The following is a 15,233-nucleotide window of genomic DNA, read 5'->3' on the forward strand; positions in this document are numbered from 1 at the left end:
ACTTTGTACATGTATATTTTATTACATAAATCGTTATAAGCAAATAATATACATACTACTACTACTACTACTATTATTATTATTATTATTATTATTATATTACCTATGTTTTAAATGGATTATTTGGTAACTCTTCCATTAGAAATCCTGCTCTAGGCTTTAAAACTTTTCAAATACAAACCAAAGTAAGTAAAGAAAGTAATATATTTACCACAAGCATATACATACACATGCGTACACTGAAAATTTACAAGTTTTCATTTTCAGTGTAATATAAAATTAAAAAATTCAATATGAGTTATTTTATTCTATTCTATTTCAATTTTAAGTCTGTTCACAGCCCATTAAATTAATTGAACATTAATTTAATGAATGTGAGTGAAGCCACACAATTTGTAAACCACTGCTTTGGAGACCTTGCCAAACAGTTCAACAGTCTTCACAGGCTATCTTGATATGGATCAAAGGTCCAAAATGGGTTGAATATGAGATGACCGAAGTTTCAAAAGCAGAAAAGGAAATTGTTAAAAGCTCTCATTGATGCACAAGATTAATATAAAATTCATGGAAAATGATTAATGAAACATGGAATTTAGGTGTATTTTAATATAATCGTGTGTGTGTGTGTGTGTGTGTGTGTGTGTGTGTGTGTATTCTTGAGCTTTACCAAGGTAGAATAGCACATAAGTCTAAGGTCAAAATCCCAGTTTAAAAGTAATTTTGTCAGAGTGTGCTGATATGCTTAACTTAGCTGTAGCAACAGAGATAAGTGGAGGTTTGGGATTCTAGTAGAGTGCAACAGAAAAAAGACAATAGATTGTAAACAAATAAACAAATAGGGAATTTAGTCCAAAGCTATGGTAAAACTGATGGAGAACTAAGTCCCATTGCGGTTAGAAATAAAGGTTATACAACATGCACAAGGGCATAATGACCCTCAGAAAGGGTTTAAAAATAAACACGTTAAACCTAAGCCCATTTGTCTTATTTAGTCACTCAAATTCCAGCTGGCTTGAAAGTAGGCAGGGTATTTACATTTATTAGTATTATATTTATTCTCTTTATACAAGGTGAATAGCTCATTGCTGGGATCATGTCCGCTGTGTCCTGAGTGTTGTGAACCAAAGAAATCTCTCAGGTGCTTCCATGCCACAAATAACATGCTTAAGCTCCATGTAGGGAAAATATTTCCAAACATGCTAATGGAAAGCTTAAAGAAGGAACCTGTCATTTCAATATATATAATTTGTGTTAAAGGTGCTTAAGGTTACACAGTTATAGAATGAATAGTTTAAATTACTGAAATACAATTACAATCTGTGTTAGTGTTCCCTTTATTGGACTGTAAAACACATTTAAAATAAACTTTAAGAGGAAAAATTACATATGACCTAAAGACAAATAGTAAAATAGACATTCATTATGCCAAATACTCTATTTTTCTTTAAAATTGGAAATCTTAAATGACATGGTCTGAAAAAATGTAATTCCCTTTGAATTTATGCAAAAGAAAATAAGTAAAATAAGTAAAAGTCAATCTACTGGAAAATAAAAGTATTCTTAGTGTTTAAATTATCTGGATTAAATAGTCTCACTGATTTACTAAATGAGATAATTTATATGCTTACAATTTTATGATCCTCAGTATATATTTAGTATCTCAAAAGAGATCGTTTTATAAAATATCAGATAATAATTAGGAATAATCACTTCTCTTCTGGCATCTCACTAATAGAGCACTTTGTATTGATGGCTCTCTGTGTTATACCTTCTATTAACTTACACTGGAAACCAAATTTAAAACTATTTGTTGCGAAAGTGGAGAGAGCTTTATTGGCCATGCTCATCCTTGTCAACTTTTTAAAAATTTGTATTTATTCTTCTTTCAATTTTTAAAACACTACTCTAGTTGAATAGTAAAACAAAACAGTAGCAAGTAGTGAGCATATTAGGATTACAGTCCTCTGCTCATTCACTACTGCACATAAGATGCCAGCAGCGTGTGTTATCACTGGTCCGCTTAAAAGGTTTGACACTGAACAGCTCTGAAATGATGTTTATCACCTTCATGCTTTTCCATTGTAATAGTCCTGCATTTGCTTCTCCATTGTAGTGGCATCAGCATTGTCTTTCCTGATTTGAATCAAAGTCCACCAATTCTACTTGATTCATCTCATCAGTCTCTTCTACTTCTTTCCTCTTGGGTAGGAGTTTTTCCAGCAAGAAGTTTGTCAAAAAAGGGAAAGCCATTATCAAGAAAGTTTACCTTAAATTCGATGATTAAGTGCCTCTTCATGTGGTCTACAATAAATTGGCCTGCCTTCATTTAACATACACTTGATGGCTCCATGCTTGACAACATGATCTGGATGAGAGATGATGACTATGGTTCGGTTGTCAAGAGTGGATATTGGTTTTCAGAAGCCATGCAATACTACAACCAGCTGTATGTCCATATAGATGAAAAGGTCTTCTCTTTGTCAAATAAAAACAGCATGGTCTTTCTGATCTAACGCAATGATAATATCTCCTGGCTCCAGTCCTGGTTTTTGGTCTCCTTCATCATGGGATGTTATTTTCTGGCCGTCTTTCATGCTTTATCAATATGAATTACTAGAACTGTCTTCTCCCAAAACTATCTTCTTTCCATTGCAGCTTTTACATCTATCTTGAGGACTGATCTGTTTTGCATGGCCCTGGGTTTCCATGCACACAGCTTGAATTTGCTGAGCCATTCTGGGTTCTATCTGATGAATTCTTATTTGCATTCCAATACCTCAGCAATTAGGACAACACTGTGCTGTTCTATTTTTCTTTTTTGCACCTCTGACTTCACATCTGTCACAAATCACATTATGTTGCAGAGCCCATTTTCTTGTTGCAGCATCAAAAAATCTTCTACCGTTACTGAGAGCTGGTGTACAACATTTTTACCTTTCCTTTTAGTCTGCATCCTTCTTCCTCTTCGGAAACCAAAACTTGGCTCACATGGACATTAAGAATCCTTTCACCTGTAAGAAAGATCAAAGATTCAGGAACTGAGGTTGATTAGAATGAATAAATGAATGAATATAAATGTTACCATACAATCTACTTGAAAAAATTCAAATCCTACTTATCCTGTTATCTTTCACCAAAAATATTAAGAGTAAAATTTATAGCAAAGTATGAACAGAGTTAGCTTTTATTTTGAATAGGTAAAGGTTGAATAGAGAGGACAAACACTTGTTTACAAACACATTCTCTTTTGGAGAGAGCCTGTTTGCCAGCCTCTGTGGATTTCTTTGCTGAGGCTATGATAATGCTTACAGCAAAGAAGAAAAGAAGAGTTGGGCATCAGCCACAATGGTGGCTAAACTTTGAATTCAGTGCAAATTTTTCACCATTTTTAAAGTATAAGTAGGCAAAATAATGTAGTTTCTTTAATAGCCTTGCACATTAAAATGAAAAGAACAAAGAAAAGGGAGGGAAAGGGCAGCAATGGGAGAGGAGAAAGGAGGAGAAAAGAGAAGCAAACATATTGTAAATCAGATTGTTTAAAGTCATTTCTTAAAATTTGTTAAAGAGTGACCATATTTTCTACTAAGATTTAATGTTTGAAAAGGAATTAGGAAAATATGTTTGTTAGACACATGCGCAGATCTCAAAGACTGCTGTTCAGTTGTTGCTGCTCATAAGCTTCTATAGATGAAGTCTTTGTAGAGAAGCTTAAATTTGACTGGCTATCTGCTGGGATCTCTTATATTCACCAGCTTGTTGTTAGAAGGGTTTTTGGGGAATACAAAAGCTTTATTATCTCTCCAGATTGCTCTAGTCATCACAGAAGTGAGACTAGAACCAGTACAATACATCTCTTGCTTGGCACAACTGTATAGTGTAAACAGGAAAAATAAATTGCAGAAACATTTATTATCAAAATTAATAAAGTCTCACACAGGGCAGAGTTTAATTTCATTCTTGTCCAGCAGGGCCATAGAAAATATGAAGCTTGAACTAACAAAGAACTTCAAGCTTTATACAATTAAGTTTACACATTAAAAAATTTAAAATGTTGTTCAGTATGCCTAATTCTACAATCCACAGTGTACCTAAAGACAAGTTTAAGATTTGGGGAGAACTAAGTATTAGATAAATGCGTATCATACTGGTCATGTTCAACATTTATATCTTTTAAAAATGGCAATTCCATATAATTCTAATGAATGCATAGCGAAATATTACTACACTTTATGATTTTCATGGTAAATAATGTCCATATTAAACCTGAAATTTTAAACATCAGTAATGAGTATTAAATGTAAATAGCTTTGCCTATACACATTGGAGATTTGGCCACTAACATTTATTTTCTTTAATAGCTAAGCACCATGCTTGTCTATGAAAAATGACATTACTGTAGATAATCTAATGCATATAATTACTAGTCTTTAATATTTATCACAATATGAAACATTCAGTGAAACATTCAGTAGTATCTCAAACATGCGATACTATACAAGAAAGTGGTCCATATTTTAAGAAAACAAACAAAACCGTGCTTCCTATGACTAACAGTGATTAGCAGCTCATCGGTATTTTTGATTATTCTTCTAGTGCTTACATTTTATTTTTATTGCTTTTTTTAAATATTCATACAGTAATAACTAGCATGTTATTCATATAGTATCTACCTCCCTTATCTGGAATACTTGACAAAATATACTATTATTTCCTTCAAAACTACTGACCATTTTAAATATCTCCTGAATCTCTGCAAAATATTTAAATTGCTGTGCTTAACCCAAGTCACTGTTTATTTTTTATACTAGGTTAATGATTCATGGGATGAATTAACTAGTGCAAATTTAAAATCTCTAGCTAAATGCTGCCAAACTCTGAGGCCTGAGTGGAAGAAATATTCTCTCACACCAAGAACAATCTGCAGGGTGCTAACATTAGTTCAACCAAAATAACTAGAAAGATAAATTTGCTAAATCACTGTGAAAACTAATGTATTACTAATAATGTATGGGAAAAGAGGCTGTTTCATTAAATTGAATTCCCAGATTATCTAAATATTTGGTTAGGCTATATTGCATAAGGCATGAAGGACAATGGTATCTGCTGAAAAGTGGAAATATTTGCTGTTTGAAGGCTAATTTTTTCCAACAATGTTAATCCATTCTGTTGTCTTCAATTTGCTGAACTATTACATCTTTTTATTAGTATTCAAATATTCCCAAATTATTTCTTGAATTTCATTTTTATAATCATTTAAACAATGAATCAAGAAGTTCTTTCTTCATTGAGTTTTAGAACTCAGGATATTCATTATATTCAGTACTACTTCATGTAGTCATTTTTGTTTGTTTAATTTTTTTTCTGCATAATGACCTTTGGTGAATAAGCATGGGAAATAATTAAGTCTTTTATACAGATATCAGAAACAAAGTTTTACCTTGATTAGAAGGATAATCAACTAATACCTTCTTAAAGAAGTCACAAAATTCCTGACTCATTGTGATATTTTCGTGTTGACTGTGATATATTCTTTTGCAGAATTAGAAAACCAATGACAATTATTATAAAAATTTCAGAAATTATAGAAAAGTCTAAAAAGTAAATTGAAACTAATATCACTCCTAATTGTAGCAAGATTTCATCACAGTAGTTTTCTTCTAGATTATTTTTATCTTTCTGTGTATATGTATGTATCTCTATAGGCATAATTGTGTTTTAAGGTTGTTCATATTATTGTACACAAAGATTATCCTCCTTTTTTCACTTATACTACATCCAAGTAGTCACAGATATAGAATTCTTTTCTTTCAAATGTTTGTTCTTTTATTGTGTTTATTATGTTTACTGCCACAATATTTTTTTTTTCCATTCATGGAGTCAAATCTTTAAATTTTTTGATTCATGGCTTTTTGTGTCCTGATATTTGCATAACCTCACTCACCAAGAGGTTATAAAAATATTTCACCTATATCTATATTTTATGCATTATAATTTATTCAAGAAAACAAAATTTTCTGCAGATAATTTGAGAAAAAAGGGTCAAATTAACTTATTACAGAGTATTAACTAATTGTTCTGATAGCAAATACTAAAATATCCATTAATTCCCCTCTTAAGATTTTTCAAGAGAAACAATTATATAACTGAGGGTAGTCCATTGGAGGAAAGTATGATATTTTATTTACCTTATTATACCCAGAGCCTGTCATAGGAGATAACACTTAATAAATGTTTGATGAATAAATTGGAAAGAATCAACAAGGAGAAAATATGGTCTCATTAGCAATCTGGTAAAGGAGTTTGTTCCAATAATCAATTGCTGTGCAACAAACCATCCCAAAATTTCACGGCTTCATATGGTGATTTTTTAATTGTCTGTCTTACAGCTCTGTGGATTGGTTTGCCTCAGCTATGTGGTTTTTATTTGGAGATCTTTCATGCAACTGCAGTCAGATAACACCTGGAATCATCTTAACTAGTGTCCCCACTCACATGTCTGATGTCCTAGCTGGAATGGCTGCAGTAGCCAGGGGCTGGTTCCCCCAAGCCAACATGCTATGCCTTGGATCCTGCTTCTTCCCCCTCCAGTCTCACTTCACTTTTTTCCTTTGCCTTGTGACTGAACTGGATGAGAAATATCACCACTTTATTTTATGTACATACAAAATTATCACCCTCCACCTACCTACCAGCCGGCCTCCTCCCTCCCCGAGACTTTTATGTATCATTGCATAATGTCTGAGCCAAAAGTTGAGCTGCACTTCTATAAAATGAACAATTTAAAATTAAGTATTAGTTAACTTAAATCTTTCTACTTTTTATTACATTTTTTTTTTCATACCATGTATGTTTTCTCCTCCCTCGCCTCTCTTTTCTTACACATTTCAAATCTTGGGTGGTTGCGGGGAGAGGGCGGAACCTTCTCATTTTGCATGAACTCAAAAGGAGAAAGTTAAACATTTTTTAAAAGACAAACACCTTTGTTTTTGTATGTACTCCCTCTTGCTCATATTCCAAATTAAGCTCAAGCTTGAATATTCAAAAATTCAACTGAAGCTTTTACATCACTTATTATAAAATATTAATTGAGTGTTTACACACCTCCTCCTTTGTCACTAATATCTATACATGTACACTGGACCCTTGAACAATGAGAGACTTAGGGGTGCTGATGCCCTGTGCAGTCAAAAACCCATGTGTAACTCTTGATTCCCTCAAAACGTAACTAATAGCCTACTGTTGACTAGAAGACGTACCAGTAGCATAAAGCATTGATTGACACACATTTTGTGTGTTATGTGTATCATATACTGTATTTTTATGACAAAGTAAGCTAGAGAAAAGAAAATATTATTAAGAAAAACATAGAAAACAGAAAATTTATATACTATCCATTAAGTGAAAGTGAATCATTATAAAAGTTTTCATCCTCATTATCTTCACATTGATTAAGCTGAGAAGGAAAAGGAAAAAAAGGGGCTGGTCTTGCTGTCTCCATGATGGAGGCAGAAGAGATGAGGGAGATGGAAGGAGAGAAAGGAGAGGCAGGCACTCTACATGTCACTTTATGAAAATACATCGTAATTTCTTTCTGACTTTTGCTTTTCATTTATCTAAAATGTTTCCATATTTTCCTTTTCCATCATTTACTTTACTTCAGTGCTTGTATCATGGAAGGGCCCATGTCATAAAAAGCAAAGGAAGTCTTGAATAATCATAAACTTTCTGTCTGTTACCTGGCTCTGGTTCTGAAACTCCCATCTCCATAAAGTGGTCTTCTGTTAATTCCTGTGGTGTGGTGTCTACTAGCTCTTGAACGTCTACAAAATCTATAGCTGGAAACCCTGTATTCATCACCTTTTTTTTCATATCCACAATCTCTTTCATAGTTTTCCTGACTGGCTCTGTTGTAAATCCTGTGTAGACATGTGCAACATATGGACAATTTTCTCCAGCAGAAATCTGATGGCTTTCATGGATTTTTCTATAAGAACAGTGACATCTTCAATGGAATTTCATGGTGTTCTGTCTTTTGGGGTTCACTTTCATAGCACTGAAAATACTTCCCATAGAGTAACAAGTGTAATGAGCCTTGAAGGTTCTTATGACCTTCTGATCTACAGGCTGAATTAGAAACGTGTTTCAGAGCAATTAGAACACTTAGAGGTCTTTGATATTGAACTCATGGGATTCTGGGTGGCCACAGGCATTGTGCAGTATCAAAAGAACTTTAAAAGTCAATCCCTTACTAACAAGGTACTTCCTGACTTCAGGGTCAAAGTATCAAAGGAACCATTCCAGAGAAAGGATTTTCATTGTCCAGGCCTTCTTATTGTACAACCAAAAGACTGGCAGCTGGTGTTTATCTTTTGCTTTGAAGGCTTTAGGATTAACAGCCTTATAGATAAAGGCAGTCATGATTATAAACTGACTGCATTTGCACAAAACATTACAATTAGCCTATTACTTTCTGTCTTAAATCCTGGTGCTCGCTTCTCTTCCTTACTAATATATGTCCCTTGTGGCATTTTTTGTCTGTTTTGTTTTGTTTTGTTTTGTTTTCAGAATAGGACACTTTTCTCTGCATTAAAAAAAACTGGTTCAGAAAGCTGTCTTTTCTTCTCAACAATATTCTTAAGGGTGTCTGGGAACTTATCTGCTGCCTCTTAGTTAACAGAGGCTATTTCTCCTGTTATCTTGACATTTTTAGTCAATCTCTTTCAGAAAACATTAAACCATCCTTTGCTGGCACTAAATTCTCCAGCTTTAGATTCCTCACCTTCCTTTTACTTTAAATTCTCATGTAATGACTTTTCTTAGTAAAGAGGGAAATCCCAAGGGGACCAGGAAAATGGAGAGGATGTTGGGAGAGGTCTGGGACTCCAGAAAGTCCATAGATGGGGATAGAAAACAGAAGATCTAAGAAGTCAAAGAAAGTGCAGATTCTTCTAGATCATTGATGGTGCTGTGACCGAATGTTGATGAATAAGCCCAAACTTTCTCCCATATTTTCAAGACTCCTGGTGATAGTGGCTTAAAAGATGGTGAGAATCAATACAGATCAGGATTAAAAAAAAAAAAAAAACAAAGATAGCAAGTTTTTATTTCCCTTTGGAAAGTCAGATGGAACCTGCTCTCTTGTCCTTTACTCTTAATGTTTATTATTCTAAATATTATGAATGTCATGGATGTATTTAACTCTGAAGACGTTTGTCTTGTACACATGTAAACAGTAACTCTAAAAGTATACATTCTTGAGAATGTAAAAATGCAATTATATGTATGTAAATAGATATAATAATTATTAATTGCACATCAGTTCTTTTTCATACTATTCTGGAAAGAAAAAGAGAGGCAGGTAATTATACTAAAATTGATATTGTACCCAGGTGGAAAAGCCAAGTAACTAGAACATGCCTTAGAAAAGTGATGCAGTGAAACACGTAATTGGACATTATCAACGACATTAAGGGGATGTCACAGACACATATTGATAAGGAAGAAAGGGATTCTGAAATATACAGTAGGAGGTACTCCTCCTACTACTTAGGGAGCTTATACCACAGTGGAATAAGAAATGGCTTGAAATATTTTATGACTATATTATTTTAATTGGAAGTAGAAATCTGAATTTCCATATTTTTGAATCATATGTGTGTGTATATATATGTGTGTGTATATATAGTATAGAAGTTGTATATATGTATATATATTATATATAGTATATATATAACAGTAAATATAAGCAGGCAAATATTCAGGTTTGATATTAACCAGGCTCCTCCAGGAGTCAAGCTAAAACCATTGATTTTTTTAAAACTGTAATACCCATTACCTTCATCTTCTATTCCACTGGAAAAATGACAGCCACCTGAGACAGTTTTGCAGAGTAAGATTGACTGATAGAAGTAACCTTAGGCTCACTTGATCTTCATTGGTCATGTCTTAGTTCCTTCCTATTTTCACTCAAGAAGGTCTTTGGTAAACAAACTACTACCCAAAGCCTTGAACTAAGGAACTATGCCCAGAGCCATTCTGACTAGATTATTTGGGGTAAGTAGATATGAAAGATAGAACTGTCAAAATGGGAGACAATTTTATTTTTCATGTCTACTTTAACCTTACTGTTGTTACTGTAAAACAGGTGATCAGTCTCCTTCTCAGGAGACCGGACTTCATAAAACACCAGATGATTTCCTGGACTTCACCATCCTTGGCAGCTGTCCCTGCCTTGTTGAGGTTGGTCAAACCTTCATAGGTTTACTCACTACTGGCAATTACATCTGGGGCAGTGTCATTTGGTGCTGCCCAAGAGTCTATCTAGATTGTGGTCTTCTGCACCAAAATGAAGCAGATGTAAAACTCATAGCAACCATCTCTCACTTTAACTTATCATGCCCTGTCAGGCTTACATCAGTGTTGTCCTGGCAGTGGTGTCCTGACAGAAAAAGCAGTTCTCCAGGTTCCAGGAGTTCTCAAGGATCCGGATCAATACTATCTTATAGGCAGCCCTGGCAGCAGGATTGGCAAGATATACTGACTTGGGTTTGCATAGACATGAAAGGTGGCTTAGTTAAAGATTTGTTTGGCAAATTTTAGTTACCCTAATCTAATATATGTGGATATTCTATATATGACTATATAACAATAGCAGAACTAGAAAACTTCTTTTAATCTTTTTATCTTTATATAGTATATATATAATATATATATATACCGTGCAGCTTACATTAAGGGGTAGAAGTAATACACTGTTGTTTTGTTGTTTTTTTTGATTTTGACATACATAAATTTTTGGATATAGTATTTTTGAAAATTTGATTGTTATATAATCAATACTCATGTAGTTTTCCAAAACACCATTAATTTTCATTTTAATTTCGCATGTTATACTCAATGGTATCTTAAAATCAAATGAATGTCATATGTGAGTGTGTGTGTGTGTGTATTTCATGACTAAATTTTCATTATCTGTATTTAAAATAAAACTAATTAAATTATGTTATGTGGTGTGAATTTTCATGAGGTTAATTTCTAAAGTTGTAATCAGTGAAGAAATGGTTAATCTCTTTGTGTTTTTATCAGATGTCTAGACATAATTATTAACTATTTAGGCAAAAGTACAGAAAAACAGATGGCATTTCTGACAGTGAAAGGTCTGAATGCTTGTTGTACAGCTGCTCTTTTATAATCCTAGTTTTAGGAGATGGAAGAAAGAATGTTTTGTGAGATTTTTCATCAATTACATGCTATTTTCCTTTACAATAAGAATGTAGTTTAAGAGAAACTTTATTTTGGGGTGTTATTTGGCCTCTTACAAATTCATAAAGGAGTGACTACTGACTCAGAATATTTATGAAATTCAGAAAATGCATTTACCAAGTAAACCTTGCGTCACTTTTCCTTAAATTAAAATTTCCTGAATACAGAATAAAAGACATTTGGCTATTTGCTATTCAGAATTACATTTACCAAAAGGGCATTCAATCAATCCACAGCTAAATCTAGGCTTCTATATAAATCCACTTATATTAAGTGAATTAGTAATATTCCAGCCATTATGAAAGATAGGAATACATGATTTTTGACCCAGACCCAATGTATGGCATCAAAAAGCAAAATAGCTCATTAAGTAAGACATAAAAAATACCAAACAAATATCAAACAAAATCTTTTACAAACAGAAGAAGAAATGATATAGAGCCCAGCATCAAATAATTTAAGATATAGCAAAACAGCTGAAATATTGAATTGAGAGAAAATTATTATTGTAAGGAATAATTTCTCATTTATATAAGATAGAGGTATGATCAAGAATAGGAAGAACTATAAATACATTTGGAAGTTCAGATTCAAACTATGCTATATAGTCAGTAGCATGTATAAATAATGTCATAAAAATTGACATTGAAAGAAAAAAATGTAGTGTTTAAGAAAATCAATCCATGTTTCCTGTGTTTTAAGCAAAAAATTGATTCTCATTAGTCCTTGACAAAAGGGTGATACAACAATCCACTGAGACTCTGTGGCATCCTCTGAATAAGGTTCATAGTTTTTCTTTAACTTTAGTACAATCTCAAAGCTGAGGTGATAATTCAGCTCATTCCAAATTATCCCTTCTCTGCTTCCCTCCCTTGGTGATATTCCTCAGAACTTTCACAAGCATTGGTGGTCAATATGTTACCAAATGTGGTTCAGTTACAAATATTTTGCAGCTCATATGATTTCTCTAAGGGGCAATGATTACTGGTTGAAGTCCATGATGAGGTACACACCTAAAAGCTATTTCTACAACTGCTCTCTGCCAACTGAACTATAGCTGATCTGAATTGCACACATTTGTACCAAGGCTAATTATTCATTAGTTTTCGAGGACTGTGGTTGCTTCTGTCTTGTAGAGCTGTCTAGTAAGATTTTTTGCCACCATCGTGAGTTGCTTCCTAGAACTCTGTTGCCATTGCTCAAAAGATGGACCCAGAAGATGCATGGCAACTAAGGCTGCTACTAGCTCACAGGTAATGGCTTCCGGCATGAGCCCAGGTCAATACTGGAATCTTGTCTCCATTATTTCTACCCCTACTGCTTCCTATAACCACTAATCTCAAGCCAGTGTTAGAGCCTCAGTGCTACAGATGCCATCAGTATTCATCACTGTAGCTGATGTAGAATACAAATTTATCAGCTTATGAAAGTTACCTTCCCTCTGATGTGACCAGTTTAATGGGTGACCCAACATATATGAGTGCCTGCGTGTTTTGTGGACTCTACATAGTAAGTTTACATGTGCTTCCTCTGGCACTGATGGGGTCCACACAGAGCAGTTCGGAGAAATTAGTTCAGTGTGCTGCGTCATCACTGCCTACCACCCAATATCCAAAAATGAAGCATATGACCATTAACACAACAATGGAGATAAAACAATCTAACCACCATCACATTAATTAAAAAATAGTACCCACACTTCTCTGATAAATGTCTCTAAGACATAAACCCAGCTTTGGGTCTTTCCAAAGATTTTTCAGTTTTCAGAGTCTCAAGGTCTTGCATTGAAATGAAAGTCTTAGTGCCTAGTTGTAGCTTCTCTAGGACATGTGGTTGAGAAGGCACTTAAATTCCCGTTGTGTCTCAAGAGTATGCTCCTGAAGTCCTTCCACTTTGTGAGCTGTATCTAAGGTGATGCCATCAGCCATACATATCCTAAGCCAGTTTTATAAGTATCAAATAGAAAAGAAAACTTATCTAGCAAACTCTAAAACTCTAAGGGAATCTGAATAATACTAAGACTTTATCATAATGATATTAAAGTTACAACTAAGCTTTAATAAAAGATGTGCTGTAAAATAAAATTTGAAAAAAGATGCTTCATTAAAGACTAAATATTTAAACACAATGTTAACAACTAAGGGACTTTAAATACTTAGACTAAGATCATTTTAGTAAGATTGTACACATTAAACTTACTCTTACATTTAGTTTAAAAAAAGGTTGATAATGAACGTAACACTAAACACTAAAAGTCCAGAGTAGGTTTTACCTATTTATCATTCCCTCTTTCTTCTCCTATTCCAAAATTCTTATGCAACATTGTCTCACAAAATTAAAATATACAAAAGTAACTTCTGATGATGCTGTTTATTTTATGTAATAGTGTTGTTTTGGAAATACAGCTCATTGAAAAATTGTTTTCTGATATGTAATATCAGTTTCAACAAAATTGGAACATGTTTAATCAAACAAAATACATGTTCTGTATTTTGATCTCCTGATCTCTTTACTATTATAAAATAGTAGTCAAGGGATAAAACTTGTTGGTATCAAGAAGTCCTTCAGGAATGAGGAAGAAGTAATGGAAAGAGAGGAATCTAGTTATCCTAATAGATACTGATGGTGTCACTCTTAAAGCTTTATCTTAAATGAACCGCTGGGCTAAAAGTTTCAACTTTCGAATCCAAACTTCTTCAAATGATCAGCAAATTAGAAATAACCATGGTTTGTATATTTACTATTAGTCAAATATTGCAACTATCTGAATATTTTACAACATATTTGCATACTACTTTACTGTGTACAAAGAAACTTTCATCTGTAAGCTTATTTGTTCTTCAAAATGGCTCAGTGAAGGATCCGTTCACCAACAAGTATGTTTCAGATATTGTGTGAATAGGTTGGACTCTCTTTTTCTAGACAAACTGAAATTATAACCCAAGTGATACACCTAAGAGGATGACGGAGCTAGATAAGGAATTGAGATATAGTGATTGCAAACCTTGTGTCCATCCCACTTTAGGATACTGACATTTACAAGACAATATGAACGCAATTATATGGCACAGTGATTTGTTACAACCTGTACTAAAACCCTGGAAAAACCACCATGCAGTCTTCTAAATGATTTTAACATATAGAATTCAGGTAGGATGATTATTAAAAAATAAAAAATAAAATAGAGAAAAGCTTAATAAGCTAGATAAATGACAATATTTAATTTGGAATTTTAATGCTAAAATAATCTCTTATTTTGGCCAGACTTAAACTGGTTTTTATTCTAAAGCAAACAAATACAAACCAAGTAACAGAACTAGAGCTATTAAATTGACTGCTCTAAATTTCTGAATGTAGGAGTAATTTTTTTAGATACTTTTCCTCCCAGAGATATAGAAGTACTTTAGAAACAATAATTTTGTAAAAGCATTTTACAGAATATAGGTATGTAGTGGCCCAAGAGCCACCATTTCTCTGAGTGCTCATCGCCTAGGCACTTTTGGACTTGCTGTATGGAGGAGGGAGCTTAAGAAGCCAGCCAACACTTAACACCACTGTCTTCTGGCATTTGCCAATTCCTTTTAGTATGGTTTGCACTCTAAGGCTGTTCAAAGCAGGTGGCTCCTGCTGTAAGAAGAGAGTTGTGGGAAGATATCCATGAAATGAATATTTATAAACAATCCCAATCTTCATTTTAAGTATAAGAGAAAAATAAATTTTAAACAGTGAGGTCCTTAGGAATTGCTGATCTAAGGCATCATCTCTTAAATATTTACAACATTCTTATGTTGTGAAATTCTTTAATCTGAAGTACTGTAAATAAATTAAGAGTGCAAAACTGAATCTGCCACAGAATTCTGATAAATTCTCTTTTAGCGTGAGCAAGCCAGTCATTTATGTAAATAGTTTCCTCATTTTTTTGTGCAAATTGTTTTTCAAGGAAAGTTAAATCATTTTGTTATTTAACTGAA

General features: G+C 33.4%; 1 protein-coding gene and 1 pseudogene across 1 annotated transcript in view; one reads left to right on the forward strand and one right to left on the reverse strand.

Moving 5' to 3' along the window:
• Window positions 1-15,233, forward strand: part of OLFM3 (olfactomedin 3) — a 216,318-nt gene that overhangs the window by 124,309 nt on the left and 76,776 nt on the right. The window lies entirely within an intron of this gene.
• On the reverse strand, window positions 1,969-2,953 carry LOC108513875 (dnaJ homolog subfamily A member 1 pseudogene; annotated as a pseudogene).

The sequence above is a fragment of the Rhinopithecus bieti genome, unplaced genomic scaffold (assembly GCF_001698545.2).
Source record: "Rhinopithecus bieti isolate Rb0 unplaced genomic scaffold, ASM169854v2 scaffold_33065, whole genome shotgun sequence".
Classification (NCBI taxonomy): Eukaryota; Metazoa; Chordata; class Mammalia; order Primates; family Cercopithecidae; genus Rhinopithecus; species Rhinopithecus bieti.